The sequence below is a fragment of the Heterocephalus glaber genome, unplaced genomic scaffold (assembly GCF_053883595.1).
Source record: "Heterocephalus glaber isolate CG9 unplaced genomic scaffold, H.glaber_assembly_v1.0 deba00001429, whole genome shotgun sequence".
Classification (NCBI taxonomy): Eukaryota; Metazoa; Chordata; class Mammalia; order Rodentia; family Bathyergidae; genus Heterocephalus; species Heterocephalus glaber.
In genome coordinates, this window is record NW_028258294.1 from 28,618,431 (window position 1) to 28,638,074 (window position 19,644).

At 41.0% G+C, this 19,644-nt stretch overlaps 1 protein-coding gene and 1 long non-coding RNA gene across 3 annotated transcripts in view; one reads left to right on the forward strand and one right to left on the reverse strand.

The window, feature by feature from the left end:
• The window catches only part of LOC110344323 (high mobility group nucleosome-binding domain-containing protein 3-like), a 638,706-nt gene that overhangs the window by 516,171 nt on the left and 102,891 nt on the right, over positions 1 to 19,644 (forward strand). The gene's annotated exons all lie outside the window — the stretch shown is intronic.
• Positions 5,441 to 10,804, reverse strand: LOC110344282 (uncharacterized). The gene is made up of 3 exons (XR_002386766.2): positions 10,591 to 10,804; positions 9,939 to 10,064; positions 5,441 to 6,948 (listed from the first exon to the last, which is right to left on the reverse strand). It is a non-coding gene; the product is annotated as an uncharacterized LOC110344282 (long non-coding RNA).

Genomic DNA, 19,644 nt, shown 5'->3' on the forward strand with positions numbered 1-19,644 from the left:
TTCATTCTGATCACTGGTACATTTTAGGTATACAATATAATGACATTCATCATTGGAAATTTGCACCTTTACATAGTCTCTCTTGGGTCTTATTTTTCACCCTTGCCCAGCCCTCCCTTCAACCCCTCCATTCCTCCCCTCCCTATTTACAAAGATTTTGTTCCTATTTTTCCATTTTCCTATTTTTCCATTTTCTCATATTAATCCCATTCCCTTCTATCCTTTCCCCTAGCCCTCCCACTTCCTTCCCCTTTGCCCCTTTTCTTCCTATTTCACATGACCTATTATACATTTAGTCCTTATTTACACTTTGTTTCTCACACCAGAGAAACTATTCGGTATTTACACATGTGTGTCCTATTTATTTCACTTAAGAGTATCACCTCAATGTGCATCCACTTAGCTATAAATGTCTCTAATTTCTCATTTTTGATGGCTGAGTAGTACTCCATTTTATTAAAAAAAACCCCACATTTTCTTTATCCAGTCTCCAGTTGATGGACATTTGGGCTGTTTCCAAGTTTTATCTATTACAAACTGAGCTGCTATGAACATGGGTGCACATATATCACTGTGGTATGATTCTTTTAATTCTTTGGGGAAGATCCCCAGCAGTGGAATAGCTGGGTCAAATGGGACTTCCAGTCCTAGTTCTTTGAGGTATCTCCATACTGATTTCCACAGTGGTTGCACCAGTCTGCACTCCCACCAGCAGTGGAGCAGGGTTCCTCTTTCCCCACAGCCCCGCCAGCATTTGTTATTGGTTGATTTCATGATAGCAGCCATTCTTTCTGGAGTGAGGTGGAATCTCAGTGTTGTTTTCATTTGCATCTCTTGAATGACCAGTGATGTTGAACATCAAATTTATTCTTTTATTTTTCTCTAGCCTCTCTTCACTCCTTCCCACCTGCCTTTCTACACTGTATTCCCAAGATATGGCACAGTGCCAGGCACAAAGTATGTGCACAGTGATTAGGTGTTGGATGATGGCATAGCAGAGGAATCTGGATGACTGATGGGTGCCTGTACAGGAGACAACTGTACTGATGGGAGGTTAGATTAAGCCACTATGAAGGCCCTTCCAACCCATAGCTATGACCCAGGGGCTCTGAGAACTGATGGGCACTTTCCCCAGAACTGGAGTAGGACTTCTGCATGAGCCAGCTTTCCTCCCTACCACCTCCCTCTGTCTCTATCCCTCAACCCACATGAAGTGTGAGTCCTGTTGGTGGTGCTCCCACATGTCTCATGACTCCATCCCAGTCTTCCTGCTCTTGCCTGGCTGGCTCTGTTCCTACATTACAGCCCCCTGGGGGGCCCTGGGCCTCCAGCCTGCCTTATCCATCCCTCTTCCACAGAGCAACAGCTTTTCTATAAAGGGAAGCCCTGCTCATCTCCCTCTTGCCCAAACACTTTTTCACCCTACCATGCTTCATTTTGACTAGTAGTTCTTTTTCTACATCCTCCACAAGGACCATGTGTAATTTCTGTGTGGTACTTAGTACAGCCTTGGCCACATGATAGAATCTCAATAAACATGGGCAAAATGAATGAATAAATAAATGATTTTATGAATACTTTTCCCCACTACGCTCTTCTGAAATTCCTCACTGTGGGACAGACCCACATCAGCAAGAGAGTATAGGAAAAAATATCTGCTACTCTGCATTTCTTTTCAGCCATAGGAAACCAAGCATATTTAAGAGAATCTTGCTTCTTTTAACTTCTTTTTTTCTCTGACTTCCAAACAATGACTTCAGGGTTCAAGTCTACCACTAGTCTCTTTTCTTGGGCTGGAGCTGTGGCTCACAGGCAGTAATCCATTGTAGTTCCTACATTCATCTCTCATTCCCTCTGCCTTCCTCCCCTCCCCTTTCTCTCTGGACCAATTGCTGAGTGCTCAGCCCCTAGATTGCATGACAAGATTTTGTCATCTGTGTCACTCCAGTTTCCGCCTGGTGACTGGAGATCATTTCAAATATTCTCTGAGCTCAATTTGCTGTGCCCAGCAGGGAGTGGATCATTGAGCCACTATGGAATACACCACTTCCTTGGGCTTTCTGTGGAAGGCCAATTAAGCCTTTCCTCCAGAAGCCACAGAACTTCTGAGCTGCACAGAAAGGACAGACTCTGCGGGGCTGTTCAGAGACCCACTCCCAGGGAAGCCAGATAGCCCTCTGCCCACCTCACAGGTGACAGAACCTCAAGAACTCACCTAGTCCATTACCTGGCCCCAAACTCCCTCAGCTTCCCAAGCACGGTTTCTGTTCCCTTCATAGTCTACTAATTGGATTTTTACTTGTATTTACTTGCTTTTATTTACAGTTTCTTATAAAAATCATTAGGGCAAGCCCTACCCTAGACAAAATGCTGTACCAAGAATTTAGACTCATGATTCCTCCTTTTCCCGTCTTTCTGAGCCCTTTGCCCTCACCCTTACCTCACCCCCTACTCTAAGTGTCCCTATATTTCCCAGGGACCATTTACTTTTGGAGGAATTAATTCACTCCCATGCATTACTAACACACCCCCATCAACCTCAATACCTATTGTCTGGAGATGGGAGCAGAGGGTATGCATATGTAAATTCCAAGGCTTGCATCCCCGAGGGTGAGACTTTAGGCACAGGCTATGCCCAGGATAATTGGGAGCAAAATGAGTTTCTATCAACTCTACCTAGAACACTGAATCTAGCACTTAACAATGACAGAGCTGGAAGGGGAGGGTGACACAATCTCATCCCTCATCTTCTTTTCATAAATAAACTTAGGACCAAAGCGACATTCATTCGGTCACCAGAAGAGTCAGCAATAAAGCCGTCTTCTGTTTCTGACACCAGTGATCTTTTCTCTGTAAAATGTTTGATCCTTATTGAGCACTTACTATGTACAAAGTATCACTTTAAGCTTTTTAGAGTATTAACTTATTTAACCTTCACAATTCTGTGAGGTATAATTATCCCATTTTACAGAAGAGGTAATTGAGGCCCAAGTAGATTCATTATCTCCCAAGGATATGAGCTAGGAGGAAGCAGAGCTTCTGCCCTTACCATTCTCCCCAACACTATATTCAACAGTTTCCTCAAATGTATTTCACAGACTCATTTGAAACTTTGTTGTGGCAGAAATTTTCTATCATTTTCTATTTTCTTCATGCCTCTGTGCCTTCTCACTCCTAAAAATGCATCCCACATCGCCCATCCCACCCTTGCATTAAAGGCCACCAAGACCTCATAGAAAACTCCCATTCCAAGCAAGAAGTACCATTGTTCCCTGACAAACCCGCCTGTTTGCACCCCTCCCATGAGGTTGGTTGTCACTAGGGCTGTTATTAAAACCAGAAATAGGATTCTGAGCTAGTAGTCCTCCTCCAGACTTTTCACTCAGGAAGTTCCCACATGTCTGTGATATCACAGCACCCCCCCTTTACTCATGATGTCATCCCCACACCCCAGCAATCTCCCCTCCCAACATCCTTTTAGGCAACAGGGGAAGGGGACGTTACCAGAACCTCTGCAGTGAGTCCTGGTCTCCTGTGAGCCACGGCAGCACATGGCGAACTACAGGAAAGGTAGAAAAACGAGACTGAGAAGAAGCTGAGCTTCGGGTCTGATCAGTGCTGCTCTGGGCAGCAAAGACAAAAGCCCCCAGCTTACTGCACCTTTTATTCAGTACATTGGGAGAAACAAAGGTAACAAATGGTTTGCAGAGAGTTCAGTACATCCGCGTAAACAAGATGGTAAAGGTCCAAGAATAATGAGGAACTGAGTGGATGTTTTGTTCCTCCCAGGATGTTTTCAGCTCCCAGGATGTTTCTTGTCCTGGAGAATCACAGACAGCATCACCGGATCATTGAGGTCTCAGCTGTGACCGGAGGCCAAAATGCAATTATGTCTTGGAATTCCATAGCTGGGTTGTAAGGCAGGAGAACTAGGCTAACCAAATGATTTTCCCCTAAAATTCTGTAGCATTGCTCCCAACACATCCTCACCTGCCCCAAATTGGAGACACAGACTGCCTTACATGGACAAAAAAATTCAAGCACAAGATCTAAGAGAAATAAAATCTTTGTCTGGTTTTCAAGGGCAGGAACTATCCTTTCCCATCATCCCTCCCAGGAGGACAACCCATTCATTCTGGCAACATACTAGCGTGTAGTCTTCCCTAGGAGTGAGGTGGGGGCTTCACATATTTATTTTTTTCTCACCCTACACTCACCTTGACTTCTTCAGGGAATGAGAGCCAAGACCCTTCCACTCCAAAATCTCCTGCACCCACATGGCATCTCTCCTCAGCTGTGTGTTGGCGGGGGGATTGTATGTGAGGGAAGGGGGGCTTGTAAAGAACATGGAGTTGGTCCATCACTGGCAACTTGGTTTAAAATAGACTAAGTTCCCAGGCACAGCACGGATGTTGGCACCAGGTCCAGATGCACCGTCACTTTCCTCCCCACATGCAGAAGAGTGAGGCTCTGGGGGTGGTCCAGGCACCAAGACTGGAGAATAAATGGTGATGGCCCAGGGCTGTATTCTATATACAGCATGATGCTGATGTGATTATATCTTTCAGAAATGGCTTTCAGAGAGCCAGATAGAACTTGTTCTGCAACTTTACTTTGTTGCCACAAAGGCTTGTGAAATTGATCAAACGTCACTTTGTTCTGGGCACACTGCTAGCTGTTAAGCATACACATACATGTAAGGGAAGTGGGTTACAACTCAGAGTGAGAAAAGTGAATTCCATTTTCTATAACTAAGTTGGTCATTTTTTTCCCCGAGAAACAGAAGAATGAGAAACACAGTTAAAGGTCCAATCTGGTTTCGAGCTTGATCTCACCCCACAAGACAGTAGTCCTTTTAGGGAATGCCAGTTTCCCAGACAAAAGCTGCTTAGTCTGTGATGCTGTTCCTGTCTCCTCTTTCTCTTCCAAAGTTGAACAAGGCAGGAGAGGGCTTTATGGAAACTCTTGGTGGATGAGGAAGCTTCAAGGTTCTCCCCTCAGCTCCCCTGGTCTCCTGAGCCACACCCTTGTCCTCATTGCTGTTCTTGGTTCTGCTGGCATTTAAAGCCAGTCTGTGCTTTTGTAACTTATGATCTACATAGTCCCTTTCTTTGGACTTGGATATAGTTCTGTGGTGGTGAACCTTTCAGAAGTTTCAGTAATACAAACAGCCCTCTGCATCATGTGTGCCATTGGTTTGTCTCCACAGTTATAGCCTATATCTTCTTGCCTTTCCTGGTGGTCTTACCCTCACTTTAGCTCTGCTGGTGCTGCAGAACCCCTGAAGTCAAGCCGAGACTCCCAGTTGGCCTGACCTGATTGACAGCATTCACAGCCTTCTCCCATGTCTGTGGTGAGCTGCTGTGGAAAACTCCATGCTAACTGCTGGGTGCTTCTAAGTCCAAGATTCACCACACAGGAACCAAGGATGTCTCAGGAAAGCCCAGCCTCAGCAAGGACTTCCCTCTGCCTGTTCATTCTGTGGTTTGCTCCAGCCTGCCACGTTGCTTTCATTTGTGTCTTGTTTAATATCAGTAAATCCTTGAGGGTCTACATGGTGTCTCATTCATCTTTTCATCAGCAGAAACTATTTCAGCATTGGGCACACGGTAAGAGCTCAATAAACACTTTTCAAATAAGTGAATGAATAAATGAAGCATGTTTAGCTGGGCTTCCACATTATAAGGACTACATAACACCCTTTGGAGGAAGTTAACATTTCTGATGGAGAGGACAGATGCTTCTAGAACAACTGAAAGGAACTGTCTGTGAAAGTAGCTAAGTTGTGTTGATAATGACTAGGATTCAGGCACTTGCCAATTGTGTCACAAACCTATCCTTCACTTAAATTCCACACCTGTTTGATGCAAGGGGTGAATGTGTGCTGTTATCACCTTTTTGTGGATGAGGAAATAAGCCTGGAGATGTTTAGTAACTTATCCAAGGTCACAGAGCTAGAAGTTGGCAGACTTGCACTTCAAATCCATATGGGAAGTATGGATATCTCTCTTTGTAGCCTAGAAGCTTCAAGGAGCCTCCATAGAGGCAGGCCTTTTATGACTTTAGAAGTGTGAGAATTCTGCAAAACCCCAAGAGGAATGAAATTCTGATCTAATGGAGCCTGCGAATCAGCAGGAGTCCAAGTCCCAGTTTAGAAAGTAAAGAAAAGGCATACATAAATACAAGAAAGAAATTCCATAAAAAACAAATCCCTCAAGGAAGGTCAGATAATTAGTGTCCTCCAGCAGCTTCTGCCCCATACGGCCAGACTTACATGTCACTATGTCCCTTTAAGTGTGGACAAGCAGTGGACTCAGAATAATGGATCTTTGAACATGGCTAATCCAAGATGGAAAAGTATCTTTCTTCTTTGGGCCTGGCAATGTAATTTCATACTAAATTTGCTGTGGTTTATGTAATTCTTTTCATTCACACCAGAAGGAATTTCTTTGCTGCTTCCCTTTTCAGAAACTTGGAGACCATATATTTTCACAAAGTGGATTTTTAAAAATAAAGCAGAAAAGAAAAGATTAAATCAGAGATGTACCCAAGTTTCCTGCTGTCTGCCTGAACCAGTTTCCGGGGCTCCTTCCTCTCCAAAGTTGATGTGGTAAATGTTAGTGCAGTTGCAGTGGCTTACTGAAGCCCGGGCTTTCCAAAAATGCAACTTTTATGGAGATATCCTGCAACTCTCTCTCCCTTGGGGATGCTCTAGAGGGCACGAGGTAGAGGTATGGAGAGAAAGACATGCTGAGAGATTTATCCCATTAGTGACCTTCAAAGAATGGGCTCAAAAGACATAGAGTCCCAGGTCTTACCTTCAGGAGTCTTTCCTCTTTTTCTACTGCCTGTCTCCTAAGAACTCTTCTGATTTCTTCAAACACCTTTCTCTGGAAGTCTCTAAAGCATCCAAATTCTTCTATGGTTTAGAAGAACTTCCTTCTTCTGCTGAGTCAGGAGATGGGACAGAGGACAAGAAGGTCATTCTCAAAGAAGGCATCAGAGTCCTGGTGAGGAGGACTCTGAACATTTCACTGATCCTTTAAGAATTTTTATTGCCCCAGGTCCCAAATGGTGAATACCGATCTTAAACTGAACTTAAAAGAAAATCTCTCAAATCCCACAAAGACCTATAGAATCCTCCTCCTGCCATTTTCTAACCTCATCTTGTGACATCTCCTGCTACACTGTACAATGATTTCTTTTCTATCTCCTTACCACAGAAGATCTTTCCTGCCTTTATGGTAGCTGTTTTCTTTCCTTGGAATGCTCAGCTCTGCATTCCTCACTTGGCTGGCTTCCTCTCAATCTTTGGGCCAAAACCTAATTGTTTTCTTGTCAGAGAGGATTCCTTAATCATTCTTCCTAAAACAGGTAACCACCCGTCTCACTATCTATCCTCCCACTTAAAATGTTTCCATCAAGGCACTGGGCACCAATGCCATGAATTTTTTTATTATTATTTAAATTCTTTTATTGGTACATTTTAGGTATACAACACATTTACATTTCTCATTGAGAACTTGTACCTTTACATGATGCACCTTGGTTCTTATTTTTTCCCTATTCCTAGCCTTCCCTTTACCCCCTCCACCCTTCCCTATTTACAAAGACTTTATTTCCATTTTTTCCATTTCTCATCATTTTTCCTTTGCCATGAAATTTTTTATAGGTGACTCATCTACTGTTTGATTTCTCCATTGAGCATTAGTTCCTCAAGGATAATGTTCTTGCCCCTGATAAATCTTCAGTGCCTAATGCAGAGCTCAAACTCAGATGTTGACATTTGTCAAATGGTAACTGAAGTCCAGATATGTATTGTCCACGTGGCTGCCTTCCCTCTGGGCTCTGAGCTTCTTGAAGGCAGTGAGGCAGGCTTTTCTTGCTGAATTCTCCACACACAGAGGGCTTGGAGTAGAGCAGACTTTTTGCTCGAGAATCGATGAGCTTGCCATGTTCACTCTATGCCAGAGACTTTCTGCTCATAGATCCTACAGAGAAGTCCATCTCATCAGTGACACCAGGAAGAAAGAGCAGGCCACGTATAAATGTCTACCTATCAAGTGACATCATCTCCAAATAAGTTTGAAAAAATTATTCACCAGAAATAGTGATAATCCACTGGAAATTCCTCTGACATTTATAGTCATTGTTATGTAGCAATTTATCCCTCTTTTATGTATGCCTGCTTCTGAGGGCTGAGTTTTGGTGTTCAATTTTTGTGAGGGTGTTTTTCTTGCTTGATGCTGGAAAAGACTATAGAGAGCTTCTAGTATCCAGGTCACTGAGCAGAAGAGTCCCTGCCCTGTTTCAAAACTCTTCTAGTAGCAAGGAACCACCTCCTCACAGATCAGCATCTCCAACAGTGTGCAGCTCTGGGGTTAGTGACGTTTTCTTCAGATTTCCCCAAATCACCTTTTTGTTACGTTTCCTGTTCATCCTAGCTCTCTCCCTTGGGACTACCTTCTACAGTATAGCTGTAGTGATATGGGAGATGACTATCACACCCTTCTGTCACCCTGGGCAATTTTTCTACTCTAGGACATTTTCCGTTCTTGGATCAAGGCTGTTCGGTGAGTATTTTCCCCAGTCCCTGGACTCAGACTGTGTTCTCATCTCTAATGAGTCTCTGTCCACTCTAGCTGGCGTGGCCTTGTCCAAGTGTATTTAGTAGAAAGTGGGAACCCAGTCTCTCAAACTTCTTTGTTGTGTCAAATGCATCTCCCGCCATCCCTAGAGTTTCACGTAAAAAAGAGGAATTATTCTGCTTTCATGACAGAAAAAAAAAAAGCCTTCAATGGTGAGGTGAGGGACTATTACTGTCTTTTTACACAACATGGTCCCCAGCCTATAACTCTGCCACCCTCACCATGATGGCAAGTAGGAGCCTTACTGAAGGTGTCATTAGGGCAGGATTTGTAATACTCTCTCTTTCTAACACTTCCCTCTTGGGTTCCTCATCAGGAAGATTTTATCATTAGGTGTTTTTAGTCTCAAGTGGGCAGTTTGTCTCTCCAAACAGCTTTAAACTGGGAAGGAGTCAACCCCTAACTTTCCCTTCTAAAGAATGACCCCACTGCGGGGGTCACCTCACAGACTTAGGAGACGTTAGCAACTCTAGTTCCCTGATCATTCTCACATACTATGGCTCAAGTCCCTTCTCTTTCTTGGTGGTATCCCTCTAGTCACTCTAGCGCATTAATGCCAGCATGGTGATTGGCTTTATGAGTGAGATGGTATTACAATGGTGTATTAGGCCAGCAAGACAAGAGCACCCAGGCCCTGACCCCAAGCAATTTCTTGTCTCCAAACTTTTCTGTATTAGTTAGCTTGGGCAGTTATAACCAAATACCACAGACTGGGTGTCTGAAACCACACACATTCATTTTTCACAGTTCTGGAGACTGAGGAGTCCAAGATCAAGGTGCTGCAATTTGGTTCCTGTGAGGGCCTTCTTCTTGGCCTGTAGGCGGTCATCTTCTTGATGTGTTCTCACATAGTGGAGAGAGAGAGTGTGCATATTCTGGCCTCTTCTTGTGGGGGTACTAATCCCCTCATGAGGACCCCTTTCTTATGACTTCATCTAAATTTAATTACTTCCTAAAGACCTCATCCCTAATACTATCACACTGAGGCTTCAGCATATGAACTGAGAGAAGGGGAGACACAATTCAGTCCAAAGCAGTCCCAAAGAAAATATATACATAGATGAGGTACAATGTTATTATGAGTTGAGGTAGTGTCCTTAAATCCCAAAACAAGACTACACAGCTAGACTACAGTATAGTAGAAAACTCTTTATAAGCCAGGGTCAGTCTGAAGCCCAGAACCAGGGCTTTCCCCTAAAGTCTTCCCAGTTCTTTGTATTCTCAGTAGCCACACTTAAGGCCCAGATCCTAGTCTCTTAGGTGAGAAACAGCAGACTCACCATTACCTACCACATCAGAATAAAAAGACCAAGAGAGACCAAGAGAGGCTGTTGGCTCTGACATGCAAAGTAGAACTGGTCCTGGCTTCCTGTCTCAGGTCTTCACAGGCTGAGTTGGGGGTCTTGGGCTTTAAATCTGTCACATGAGGAAAGCGGGAGGAAGCGAGACAGTCAGAGGGAGAGATGGCTGGGAGCAGGCCCTGGGCAAGAGAAACTAAAAGAAAAAAAGGATGAAACCATATCATATGCCTGTACATATTGATTCTTTTGAAACTTTTACCCCTTGAAAACATGACTCAATCAGGAGACCTTGAATCTGATCAATCCAAATTGGGTGTGGGAGGCACAGATGGGGCCGGGCATGAAGGATCTAGATTATTGCCTGGAAGCTCAAACTCTATATTCATTTGAAAGAGCGTCATTTATAACTACACCCAGGCTTCATTTTTGGTCATTTTCCCCTCCCTTAACCTAAACTGGCACAATGAGCATGTATTTATGCAACACAAGATTGCTTTGAATATTTTAGCAGCTGCATCACACTGTTGAATTATACTGAGTTTCTGCATGTTCAACCAAACCCTCAAATAAGTTTTCCTGTGAACTGCTTACAAACCAGCCCCTTCCCACTTAAAATCATATAAAGGGTCATTTGCACCTACCTTTGGGAGTTTACTTTTCAATTTTTTTGCTAGAGGTTCTTTTGTTGATTTTAGTCCATCATTGAAAGCCATGGAAATTATTTTGAATTGCAATTTTGCTATACAACAAATGAACTATTTCTGCCTTTTTCCACTTTACTAAGATTTTCACTGCAGCATCTCAAGAGTCACTGCTCAAACTAAAAATGTCCTACTTAGCATTCATCCAGCTGCCTCCCTCACTGCTTCCAAAACAGAGCTCAAAGCTGAACTCTCCCAGGAAGGCTTCCAAGATTAAACAAGGGCAGAAATGAGGTTTCTTCCTTCTCTGACAAGAGGAAATTCCACAGAGCGCCATCTCTAAGTAACCTGTGACTAATCATGGATTTCAAAGAGGTAGCTCTGTTCTTAAAAATGGGGAACACAGAATGTGAGACTGCAAAATGTCCAAGTGTTGCTCCTGGGAAGTGGGAGCCCTGTGCCCTCAGACACCAGGTGCCCCTCATTCTTGCCTCCACCCTAGCCCTCCCAGGTACTTACCTCTTCCCTAGGGAGAAGAGAACTTTCCAAGAGCCTCTCTGTAAGTCTCCAACTATCCCAACCCCCTGTAATCTGAAGGGACAGCTAGAGCATTGCAGCTTGGGAAGGGCAGTAAAATTCAGAGATCAAGCACCCAGAGCCCAAGGCCAAAAAGCTCTTCATTCAAATATTTGCTCTGGTGCTTGTTAATGGCTTCGTCTTGGGCAAATGCTTCTGCTTTTTAAGATTCAGTGTTTCCTAGTCTGCGAAATGAGGCACCTTACATGTCTTACCTTCAAAGATAAAATGAAGTGATGATGGTAACATCCCTGTCCCTCTGCCTGTGGCCTGAGGGACATAGCAGGGAAGGACTCAACATGATTGTTTGTCATTGTGTATGTCACTCTTTTCTTAGCTCATTACAAGCCCATGAGCAGTCTTGGTTATTGGCACTGACTTCCCACTTGAAGCATACTGTCCACAGTGTGTATTTAAAACAGATATTTTGTCAAAAGCACGAAAGATCAATAAGCATGATATTCTAAAACTGGGATTGGTGATGTTAATTGAGCTGCCTTTCAGTGTCTAAATGATTGCTTGTGAATCACTCTCTGTTTTGGTTATCTGTTGCTACATTAAAAAAAAAAAAAAAAAAGCCCAAGAGTTGGTGACTAAAACGGTAAGGAATTCCTATTCCTCCCCAAATCAGTGTGTCACCCAGGGTTAGCTGGGCAGTTCTTCTCCACCTGGTGGGAGACAGTCCCTCATGTAGGGGGCTGGATCATCTTCGCGGATACTGCTCCTGCCTCATGCTTCAGCTAGGGTGGCCTGAATGAGTGGACCTGGCTGGGCCTTTTTTTTTTTGGTACTGGGAATTGAACTCGGGACCTTGAGCCTGGCAGGTGGCGGAACCACTGAGCTAAATCACCAGCCCAAATATGTATTTTGAAGGGGAGCACATTGTCTCATGCTGTAATTTCAGCACTCTGAGAGGCTAAGGTTTTGTTTTTTTGGCACTTGGCACTGGGGATCGAACTCAGGACCTTGCGCTTGTGAGGCAGGCGCCAGAACCACTGAGCTAAATCCCCAGCCCAGGCTGGGCCTTTCTTTACTCTCTCTTTAGCCGATGATTTATTATGACCCTTGTTACTTAGTGGCTGGACCCCAGGACTGTGCAAACAAAAGCTTCAAAGGCCTCTTAAGGCTCAGGATAAGAAATGACACAGCATAACTTCTGCTTCATTTCCCTAAGCAGGTCGCAAGATTGGTCTAGGTTTAAGGAAAGTGGAAATAGACTCTAGTTCTTGATGGGAGGGACAACACACATGTACAGAGGCAGTAGGAATTGTGGCTACTTTTGCAGACAACCTATCATATCCTCTTTCTCCATCGTTTGTTTCAGTGTCTTGTATGGATCATGCCAACCAGTGTTACCCAGAAGATCTCAGCTGTTAGCTCCATCCTCAGTCTTCATTTTCCCAACCTCAAATGCCCTCCTCTTTCTTGCTCACTATGCCTGGTGCTCCCATAACAATTTGCCTCTTCTCTTTGGCGTCTCACCTCGGGTGGAGATTAAAGTGGCCATTCTTCCTAGCCATGTTCTCTGATACTGGTATTTTTACATCATATGCTCAAAGGAAACACACTGATCTGATAGTTCTTAAGACCATGATGGAGTGACATTAGAGACAGTGGTAGAAAATATGGGAAAAATACACAGAGAAGGAAGCAAAAGGTGGCTACCAGGAGATATTTTTTTCCACCTTCTAGTCCTGTAGAAAAATCTACATAGCTTGAGAAACAAGAGGCCAGGCCAAGGATTTTCCCATCTTGAGATCCAGCCTATTTTCTGTCCCTAGGCAGGAAATAGAGTCTCAGCCAATAGAGAAGACTGTGTGCTATCTTGAGCTGGGGTCAAGAAAGCATGTGTACTAATTCTGTTGTGTAGAACTGCTAAAGTCTCACACCACCTGCTAATTGCACAGTTCTGCAAGGAGGAAGGGAGTGACTGTCTCCACAGGCTGCTTCTGTATGTTTTCTACTAAAGAGATTGCTCTGTCATTTCCTAGGTCTGGATAATGATGATAATGATGTTGATAATTCTTATGATGATAATAAATAATAAAGTAGCACTTACTGAGTATTTTCTATGTATCTGGCATCATACTAAGTGCTTTCTATGCATTGTTACTTAAAATTTACATATGCCCAGAAATTTGCCAAGATCACATAGCCATAGGCAGGAAGAGACTCCTGGCTCCAAGCCTAGGTTAGATTAACCTTAGAGATGATGTCTTCACCATTGGACTAGACAGAGGAAATCATTTCATCTAGAAGGCTCCTGACCAGTGCCACATGCTACTCTCCTTCCAGATAGAACTGGGTCCTTAGCTGCTACTAAAGTTGGCACAACCAACTCCCAAGGACAGCATGGCAGTAAGAAACTTCCAGGCTCTTGTTCTAGTGAAGCAGGGTGCAGTTTTTCTGAAAACAAAAGATTTGAGGGAGGAACATAGAGAAAGGAGGGAGAGAGCAGAGATTGCAGCATAGACAAGATTCCATGGAGATGTGGCTTTGTGAATGTTTCTTAGGTACAAGTGCCACACACCTAGAGTTCTCATTGTTTCGGTTAGCCCTGTCATTCCCTGCAGTGGGAGGAGGAAGCATTATTTTCCCAGGGTCTCTATGCGGTCTTCTAGCACCTTCTCCTTCAGCTTTCCTGGAGCTCCAGAAGGTGTATCAGGAAAATCTTGGGCTGAAGCTGTGGGATTGAGCCATAAGGAGACCACCATTTTAGTCAGCACCCTCTTTCCAAGTCTTCCCAAATTACCAGAGCCTTTTTGCAGCCCTGATTCTGGCTTCTCAGGAAGCAGCCATCCAAATAAATTTCTAGCATATCATTAACCCAGCAGTGAAGCATAACCAGCTATTTTTATATCTAATTTGCATGGCAACCTATACTTTTGCCTGGGTGGACCCCAATACTAAGCTTCCATGTTACGTTCTTTTGGTTCTTTAAGGGGCACCATTCAGTCTAAGGAACACTAACAAATTGGCTGATGTCAACTTAGAAAGCAATCAGCCTGGACTTCCCAGCATCTGTGTCACTGATATTATCTCTTTTTTGTTCCCTAAATATTTATTATCAAATGTACAAGAAGAAACTTAGGACAAAAATGTACAGCTCAATTAAGTATCACAAAGCACATATCCACAGAACTGCCACTCAAATAGAGTTGGACTAGTGCCCAAAAAGCCTTCTCAGGCCTGCTACAAGCCTCCTTGCTCCTATCCCTCCAGAGATCATCACTACTAGATATTTGTTGCAATAATTTACTTGCATTTCTTAAATGTATCACTTAACCAGCTATCTCCAAGTGCTATAGTGTTTAAGAATCATAAAAAAATGAAACCATATGAACTTTTTTCGAGTTGGGCTTGTTTTGATCTATGTTTATGAGACTCATACATATTATGGCTGGAATTAATTTATTTTCATTGCTATATCAAATTCTTTTATATGAATATAGTGCAAATTATTTAACCATTCTATTACTGATGGACATATGGGTTGTTTCCAATTTGGGCTATTAGAAACACAGCTGCTGGAACCATTATTGAGCATGTCTCTTGATGCCCATGTGGAGTTGATGGGTAATGGTGTACATGTTTGCTTAGCTTTAGTAGATATGCCAAACTATTCTCCAGAGAGATTACACCAATTTTCACCCTCACCACTGGTTTATGAGGGTTCTTTTACTCCACATCTTTGCCAATGCTTATTATGGTCATTTCTCTTAATTTCAGCCATTCTGATTAGTGTTCTCGGTGAATATACTTCAATTTGCATTCAGTTTTTACATTTCACTGATTATAAATGAGGCTGATCCCTTTTCCATTTATTTACTGGGCAACTGAGTACCTTCTTTTGTGGAGTGCTATCAGATTTTCTTGCCATTTTTTTATTGAGTTATATATTTTTTTCTATCAACTTGTGAGACACATTCTTATATTCTGGATATGAGACCTCTGACAATTGTGTGTATGAAATCTTTTTCATATATGTTTGCCCTTTCACTCTTTCTGTTACATTTTTTGATAAACAGAAATTCTTATTTAATGTGGTCCAATTCATTGATCTCCTCTTTTTATGCTTAGTGCCTTTTTTTGTGTCATGTTGTAAAATATGTCTTTTCTTACCACAAGATCATAAAATATTCTGTATTTTTTCACGAAGACTTACAGTTTTATCTTTCACATCTAAGACTAATTATGACTTTTATATCAACCTATAATAACTTATTTACATACAACATAATGGAAGGGTCATATTTAAAATGTTTTCCCCATTGATAAATCTTTATTCAATTGACTTGGGAAATTTTTGCGACAGGAAATTTTCCTTTGCAATGATACCTATGGCAAAAGCTAATTAACACTTAATGAGTCTGTTCTTGGGCTTGTGAACAATTCTACTGATTTATTCATCTTTGCACCCATTCCTCACTGTTATTAACCAAGATGATTTTATAAGTCTTGCATTCTGGCAGAGCTATTCTTCCTACCTAGTTCTTTTTTTCTGCAAACATCTTGGTCTTTCTTATTTCCTATAAGTTTTTTTATTTTTATTTTTTAGTACTGGGGATTGAACTCATTTAATAGTACTATAAATAGAAATTTGAAAAAAATATTTTCTGACCGCTTGCTACTGGTATATAGAAATCTATTTATTTATTTATTTATTTATTTTTATGGATTTTATTGGCACATTTAGGTATACTTTATGAACATCATTGAGAATTTGTACCTGTACATGATTTATCTCGATTCTTATTTTTTCCCATTCTCCTGCCCTCCCTTCAACTCCTCCAATGCCTCCCTACATACATAAGCTTTGTTTTCATTTTTTCCTTCTTACTTTCATTTTTTTTTTCTTTCCCTTTTCTTTTCCCTGCCCACTTCTAGTTCATCTTTCCCTTTGAACATTTTCTTCCTATTTCACAATATTTATTATACATTTTGGCCCTCATTTACACCTTCAGTTTCTCACACCAGAGAAATGATTCAGTATTTCCACGCATATGTCCTATTTATTTCACTTATGAGTATGGCCTCGAGGCGCATCCATTTAGCTATAAATGTCTCAAGTTTATCTTTCTTTATGGCTGAGTAGTATTCCATTTTATAAAAAAAACTCCACATCTTCTTTATCCAATCATCAGTTGATGGGCATTTGGGCTATTTCCAAGATTTAGCTATTACAAACTGTGCAGCTATAAACATAGGTGCACATATATCACTGTGGTATGATGCTTTTAATTCTTTTGGGAAGATCCCCAGCAGGGGAATAGAAGGGTCAACTGGGACCTCTAATCCTAGTTTTTTGAGGAATCTCCACACTGATTTCCACAGTGGTTGCACCAGTCTACACTCCCACCAATAGTGGAGAAGCATTTCTTCCTTGCTGTAGCCCTGCCAGCATGTTATTGGTTGTAGAAATCAATTTATTTTTGTGGATCAATCTTGCATCGGCAACTTTGCTAACAACTTGTAAGTTCTTTGTGATTTTTCAAGGTACATAAGAAGTCTTATTTCTTGTCTTTGAACTCCTTTGCCTTTTCTTGCCTCAAATCTAGTCCATGGGTGTCAAACCTTTAGTCTCTTCTAGGTCTCACACACACTGAGTGAAGATGAACTGTCTTGGGATGCATTTAAAATATATAATATAGTTAATGCATACATATAACAAAATTTAATTTTATTGTAACACTTAAAAGAGAGGTCAGCAAAAACATACAACTAGTGAAATATTTGCCCTTGTTTATTGTGAAACTAATGCTTCAATATCTGGTACAATGGAAGTGTTTGCTCAAGTTTAATGATTAAATAAGAAAAGTTACATGCATAATAACAATAAATGTTTGTCTTCACACACATGCAGGTAGGTTGAAATACTATTATGGGTAATTTCTGTGTTTTACTTACCAAGTCCCATAAGCACATGGAATGTCTGTAACACCTGAGTTTCAGTTGGGCTGACTGTGGGAAGGTGTAGGAGGTGGAGTTAGCACTGCATCGCACCCCCAACCTGCCCCCATCACCAGGTAGCATCCTGTTGTTGCCTACACAGACCACGCTGGAGCACCCAGCAATACAATAATGAAAATTATCAATACAGATCACATAATGTTACATGTTTATGATCTTGTACGGCCACATTACTAGCTACTCAAGCCACATGTTGGACATACTTGCTCTAGTCCAATATTGACTAGGAGTGGTATTGGCCAGCTAATTGTGTCATTCTTTGTCTCAAAAGGAAAGCTTTCAACCTTTCATGATTAAGCCTGATGTTAGCTATAGGCTTATTGTAGATATAGCCTATCATGCTACTAAGCTCTCTTCTATTCCTACTTTGCTAAATGATTGTTTTCACTTTATTATTTTGGTGATAAATAGATGTTGAATTTGTTACTTTTTATTCATCTATTAAGATGATATAAATTTTCTTTTGTTTCATTAATGTGAATTAAATTGATTTTTAATGTTAAATTAAATTTACTTTCCTGGAATGAATTTTTTTTTATCTGAACGATGATCCTTCTATGTATTGCTGATTTCACTTGCTACTATTTTGTTTAGATTTTTGTTTCCATGTTCTCACTAAGATTGCCTATAGCTTCCCTTTTGCATTAAGTTTCTATAAAGTTTGGTTTTAGGATTATTTTGGCCTCATAAAACAAGTCAGTTACTGCTGCTTTATCTTTATTATCTTGAAGAATTTGTGTGAGATTGGCATTTTTTGTCTTTCTTAAATGTTTGTCGGAATTAACCATTGCAGGTACTGAAGTCTGGATACATTTTTTGGGGGGAGAAGAGATTTTCAATTACATATTTAAGTTCTTTAATAATTTTATAATAAATGTTTAGTATTTTTCTCATGCCAATTTCAAACTGTGTTTCTCCTAGGAATTTTTTCATTTCATCGAATTTTCAAATATATTGGTGTGAAACTATTCATGATATGCTCTTAACCTCTCTTTATTATTCATGTGCTAAATCACAATGTCATTTTCTTCATTGCTGATATTGGTACCTTCTCTTCTCCTTTCCTCAGTCAGTCTTGCCAAGGACTTACAAAGTCATGATGCTTTTCCAAGAACAAACTTCTGGATCTGTTTTCCTCTCAATTTTAGATTTGCTTTTATTTCATTAATCTATGCTCTTATTTTTATTATTTTCTTCCTATTACTTTCCTAGCTTTTATTTTGCCAGGTTTTATTTTTATATTTTTCCAATCTGTTGGAATGGTCATTTACCCCACTGATTTTTAAAAATTCTTTCTTATTGTCTACCATATATGTTTGAACTATATAAATTTCTCTTCAAATTTTGTTATTAGTGCATCTTACAAGCTTTTGATACATCTCTATCATCTTGCAATTAAAATATTTAAAAATTATATTATGATTAATTTTGTTATGAGTTGTTTGAAAATATATTTTTAAAATATATGTAGCAAACTTTATTTTGCATTCTTTTTTTTGTATTAAATTCTTTTATTGGTAAATTGTATGTATAGAACACAATTACATTTCTCATTGGGAATTGTACCTTTACATAATGCATCTTGGTTCTTATTTTTTCCCCATTCCTAGCCCTCCCTTCACCCCCTCCACCCTTCCCTATTTACAAAGACTTTATTTCCATTTTTTCCATTTCTCATCATTTTTTCCTTTCCCTTCTTTCCTTTCCCCTGCCTCTCCAACTAACCCTACCCCTTTGGACCTATTCTTCCTATTTTACATTATTGATTATTCATTCTAATCATTGGTACATTTTAGGTATACAATATAATGACATTCATCATTGGAAATTTGCACCTTTACATAGTCTCTCTTGGATCTTATTTTTCACCCTTGCCCAGCCCTCCCTTCAACCCCTCCATTCCTCCCCTCCCTATTTACAAAGATTTTGTTCCTATTTTTCCATTTTCTCATATTAATCCCATTCCCTTCTATCCTTTTCCCTAGCCCTCCCACTTCCTTCCCCTTTGCCCCTTTTCTTCCTCTTTCACATGACCTATTATACATTTAGTCCTTATTTACACTTTCAGTTTTTCACACCAGAGAAACTATTTGGTATTTACACGTGTGTCCTATTTATTTCACTTAAGAGTATTGCCTCAATGTGCATCCACTTAGCTATAAATGTCTCTAATTTCTCATTTTTGATGGCTGAGTAGTACTCCATTTTATTAAAAAACCCACATTTTCTTTATCCAGTCTCCAGTTGATGGGCATTTGGGCTGTTTCCAAGTTTTAGCTATTACAAACTGTGCTGCTATGAACATGGGTGCACATATATAACCGTGGTATGATTCTTTTAATTCTTTGGGGAAGATCCCCAACAGTGGAATAGCAGGGTCAAATGGGACTTCCAGTCCTAGTTCTTTGAGGTATCTCCATACTGATTTCCACAGTGGTTGCACCAGTCTACACTCCCACCAGCAGTGGAGGAGAGTTCCTCTTTCCCCACAGCCATGCCAGCATTTGT